This window comes from Mus pahari, chromosome 4, assembly GCF_900095145.1.
Source record: "Mus pahari chromosome 4, PAHARI_EIJ_v1.1, whole genome shotgun sequence".
Taxonomy (NCBI): Eukaryota; Metazoa; Chordata; class Mammalia; order Rodentia; family Muridae; genus Mus; species Mus pahari.
Window position 1 is genome coordinate 83,548,280 of NC_034593.1, and position 5,536 is coordinate 83,553,815.

At 38.5% G+C, this 5,536-nt stretch overlaps 1 pseudogene; it reads left to right on the plus strand.

The window, feature by feature from the left end:
- The first annotated feature begins 1,257 nt into the window (after positions 1 to 1,257).
- LOC115063881 lies at positions 1,258 to 1,315 on the plus strand (annotated as a pseudogene).
- Positions 1,316 to 5,536: the final 4,221 nt, after the last annotated feature.

The window sequence follows — 5,536 nt, forward strand, 5'->3', positions numbered from 1 at the left end:
CTGTATTTTGGCTGTTCTCAGAACACTGAAATGGACATAGAAAGCTTCTTCAATACTTTCAGATGCATCTGAGGAAGTGTGACTGCTAAATCATATGGCCATTTTATTTTTAATTATGAGGAAACTTCTAAGAGATTTTCTAAATGGGCTCCATTAGATGGTATGAAAACCAGCTTTCTTACTATGCAGAACTTCTCAGCCTACTTAGATTTGTCCTTTATGGCCTTCTATAAATTTGGCCTATATAAAAGGGAAGATGTACATCTTATAGAAGTATTTTATTACATTATCAGGTCTATTTAGGGCACCTTACATTATAACAGTAATGAAAATGAAATTTTCTCATTTGAATCAGTGATTTCTTTTACACAGGAACCTATGAGCTCATTTGTGCTGATCATGAATGTACTGTTATTGCACCTTCTTACTTTCCTAGTGTATTAACCAATCTATTTGGGTTCACTCTCTTCAACAGTGCATAGAATTACCTTTCTTTTCAGTATTTATACTTTATTTCCTGATTTAGCACTGTAGCAAGCTTTAGGTGCATTGCTCCATGGCATTAATGCCTCCACACTGTGCGATACTCACCTCAGTCTACCTCCACTTGAAATTCTATACTTATCAGATACTAACTCACCATTCGCCATGGACCTGACTGGGACATAGCGAAGAGTCTCGGGTCAGGCGTGGTCAGAATGGCAATTTCAGGACTGCATCCCACTCAGTTAGCTTATCCTCTGTGCTTAACAGAGGCAGGCAGGCCTCATGAGTTCTTTTACAATGTTAAAAAGAAATGTGTGTGTGCTGTTTCCTTAGAAATACGAGGCAGGGGGCAGAGGATGCTGATTCATAGGACAGCAAAAGGGAAACCTGAAATAAATAACTAAATTGCTATGTAAATAGCAAAGTAGGCTTTTGGTCTGTATGAGACGAGCTAGCAGAAATTGATAGCAGTTCTTTTTTAGAATTTTTCTCTAGCAAGAGCTGAGCTATCTAGAGCTCTCTGGAGAGCAAAACCAGCTCTTTTAGAATTTTTCACAGCTCTCTCTCTCTCTCTCTCTCACACACACACACACACACACACACACACACACACATTGAAACTGAAGATTTGGTAGACACAGAAAAGTATATAACAATAAATTAACCAAAATTTTGAAGTACAGATTAGCTTCTTAAGGAGATGAATTTTCAATTTCCAGGGGTTGGAACATTTTCCTTGATAAACAAAGTGTGATTTCTGACTTCTTAGAGAGCTGACACAGCTCCTTTAGAATTTTTCTGGATTTCTGATCTTGATCAGAAAACCCAAGAATTACTTTTAGAATTTTTCTAACAGGATTTTTGACTTGGTCAGAAGATCCAATAAATTTTTTTATAGAAGTTTTTCCGGCTTTGGTCAGAAAACCTATGAGCCATCTAAATAGCTTTTAGGATTTCTACTAGCAGAGAGAGCTGTCTAAACCAGAGTTTATAGAATAGCAAGAAAAATCAGAACACACACAGAGTGAGAGCACTACGGAAAGCCATTTCAGCAGAAACTAGTCCGCCGGCTCAAACCCACAATTTGACTTTGGAGTTGTTAGTTTTTGCCACTCCCAAACACCCCTCTCTCAGGAACCCCTCTCCAAACTAAGGCTGGTCCTTGGCAGAATATTACCATACTAGTTACAGGATAATGCCAAAGCCACTTCCTCAAAACCAACATGGTGAAAAAAAGGATTTAGACTTCCACATCACAGTAAATCGCAGTGTACTCAAGGCAGGAAGAGACGCAGAAGCCATGAAGGGGTGACATTTACTGGCTTGTTCCTTATTGCTTGCTTGGGCTGACTTCTTATTCACCCTGGGACCACCTTCCCATTGTGGGCAGGACTCTTCCATATCAATCATTAGTCAAGAAAATGCCCCACAGCCTTGCCCATAGGACAAACTGGTGGGAACAGTTTCTCAACTGAAATTCCCTCTTCCTAAATGATAGGCCTAGACTGTCGGGTAAATGCAGATGTTGTGGCAAAGACCAGCATTGGACTAATGAATGCAGATCAAGGAGGGGCAGTCAGACAATGTAACTCCTTGTTGGGGAAATATCCTATGGCGAATTTCAAAGGCCCCAACATGAAATTCAAGTTGGCCATTTTAGGTCAACAGCTGAGAAACTTATCCACAGAGCAATTAAACCGCTTTGCTCTAGGTATAGTCATTAATTGTCCAAATATCAAATTCAGAGCTGCTTCCATAAATAAAACAAATTAGACATTGAAACTGAAGATTTGGTAGACACAGAAAAGTATATAATAATAAATTAACCAAAAATTTGAAGTACAGATTGGCTTCTTAAGGAGATGAGTTTTCAATTTCCAGGGTTGGAACATTTTCCCTGGTAAACAAAGTATAAGATGGCTTAAGTGTTTAGGGACAGAAAATCAAATGGAAAATAAAGGCCATATGTGGCTAATATAGCCATGAATTCATGGGCACAAGATTGGTTACAACAATTGAAGACAGATTAACATTCCACAAATCTCAGAACTAAACCATAAAATAAAATAAAATAAAATGCTTCTGAGAAAATATTGAAAGACATCATCAAAAACATTCATAGACTGTCCAGGTTGTCCATAAGCAGGACACAACAGATGTTGGCTCTTGAGTTTTGTTTTTTTTTTTTAATTAAAGATTTTATTTACTTATTATATGTAAGTACATTGTAGCTGTCTTCAGACACCCCAGAAGTGGAAGTCAGATCTCATTAAGGTTGATTTGAGCCACCATGTGGTTGCTGGGATTTGAACTCTGCACCTTTGGAAGAACACTCAGGTGCTTTTACCCACTGAGCCATCTCACCAGCCCCGGCTCTTGAGTTTTGTATGGGGGAGCCACTGCTGTAGGCCTAACTGCCCTACCACTAAGGTGGTTGACTAACAAAAGTTACAGGCACTCAAAGAGCTAGTCCATGAACAGTTGTAGGCTCAACATATAGATGAGTTCACAAGCCCATGGAATTCTCATGTTTGTTATTTAAAAAAAAAACATCAGAGAAAAAAAAAACCCAGAGGAATAAAATAATATAGATGACGGCCTCTTGACGGTCTCTTTATAACCTGATTTTCCACTGAATTTCTCCATTAACTTCAGAGTGGAAGTCAGGAAATATGTTTGTCTGTTTCAACAGGAAATGAAAAGCTGTGGTTTCTTTCAAAATTAATAAAGATTAGATTTGACCAGGGGATATGTGAAAATCTTGGCTTCAGACATGAAGAGAGAAATCAAGAAGAGTAACAAAACAGGTGGCATGAATGCTGAATCCTCTACATGGAAACAGCTGTTACTGGGTGAGACATTGCTACATAGCCAATAAATCTTGTTCACTACAGAGCCCTCAGTATGTATTATTACACACCATCCTTTTATATGCATGGATGGAGATTTACATTACAGTTTGGTTATACAGTTCAAACAGACTCATAAAGTTTAATGCCTTTCACCTGCTCAAACAAAGAGCAGAGAATCACCTGTATCTGATTCGTGCACACTGCACATTCCATGCCTGTCAATGCAAGAAATGATATTACCTTTAAAAGTTGGTGTGTTTTCAGAGAAAAAGGACCAGACTGACTCAATAGCTGTTTCCTCAAAAATACACATCTAGAAAAACTTCAAAATGACTAGCAAAAATGGTCACAGACTGCTTCAGCCAGGACTTCAGTTAAGCCCTTCACTTTTCCATCCCACTGAGACTGGACAATGAATGGTACAGTTAGCTTTCCCAGGATCTGGCTAACATCCAAATTTGCTTAGCCCTCTCCCACCTACTACCAACAAATTTCATCACCTCCAGATAACTGGAAGCAATCTTTAGAGAACAAACAATCACTGCTGAGAGGATGGGTGGGTTTTGGTCACTCAGTGGGTGATGGATTTTTGTCATCATTTGGGGGGGGGGGGCAGTCACAAGTTGTTAATGGTCTTGGTCAGGGAGACCACAAAGTAAAGGAGGTTAGATTAAGGGATCACTTCTTTTTCTTTCTCCATCTTTCCTGCTTTCTCTCCTATCTAGTGTTAGGAAAAAAGAGGAAGAGGGGACAAAAAAAAAAAAAAAAAAGCGAAGGTATAAGAATAATAAGATAAAAGGGAAAATTGTTGAATGTGCTTTCAGACTAAATATTTAAGGTTGATTTTGTTACAACACACTATATATGTTTCAACTCTTGCTTAAAGTATTGTACCTATGAAACTCATTTTAAAATGTAATATAAAGTTCTAGTACTTGAAATCTGCTATTGAAAGCTGTTTAGGATAATTTAAAAATGTGAATTAGTCGATCAATCAAACTTGTAGTCATGTTAGGTACTACTTAAGTTATTTATAGAAATAAGTTTTATTGAACCTCTGTTGAAAGTTAAACAGGTGGTAAATAACTAGATATAAGCCACATTTGGCTATTCAGAAATACTTTAGAAAACCTTTCAGAGATCTACAGAATATGGAATTTAAGATGTTTTCAAAATATAAGACTTTTCATGACAGTGACTCATGTCTGCACCTGGCAGCACCCAATACTACTTCAAAGGTGAGCACTGAAGGAATTCCATATGGAGCTTGCTTCAAATGTGGCAAAGTTAGCCATTGGACAAAAACCTGTCCTTGCTTCAACTGCTGATAGCATGGTTACCAAACTGTGGACAAGCAGGACATGGAGGAAGTCAACACTGAACTTCGCCAAGACAAAGTAGGCCCGTCCTTCATAATCCCTGCTTCACAAAATGTCTGTCAGATATTCTGAGCCTGTAAGCCAAAGACAAACGCTCCCACGTTGCAGAGGACTCTTGGATGACAATCTAGGCAGCCAGCAGACTCTGTCATTTCTGTAGTTTTGGAAGGTGCTTGCTCTGCACTTCCTGTTTACTTAGGTAAGATTTATCCTTCTCGGTTTTCTAACGGGACTGAAGACTAGGCAGTTGTAGTCTCACATTTATCTTAAGTTGCAAAGGTTTTAGGAAAAAGATATAAGGTTCAAAAAGATGTTTTTAGGTTGATAAATGCAAGCTACGATAGAAAGTGAGTTAGGTACAGAACTTTGGACTCATCAAGATAGGATAGAAAGCAGAGCACTTTCTCCAACGTCGCCAAATACAAATGGACTAGACATTATGCATGTAATTCTTACTTGATAGTTCTCATAATCTTTCTTACTGTATATTTTTATTGATGTTAGAGAATGAGCCTTTTATTTCACTTTAAGGGGGAAATCTTGGGGTGATATTTTTGGGCACTGTGCACAGATTGTTTTTGTATTATTCAGATGCTGATTCCAGACTGTTCTGTAAACCTCTTCTCCATCACCCTCTGATTGGTGAAAAGAGGTGAAATGCCTGTAACAAAGCAGGAAGGGAAAGGCAGGACTTTCAAGCAGAGTTAAGAACTCTGGGAAAAAGTAAGAGACAGGTGAGATGCAGAGTGAGAGATTCACCAGCCAGATGTGGAGGAAGAAACAAGTGCCAGTATTCAGGAGGTAATGAGCCATATGGCA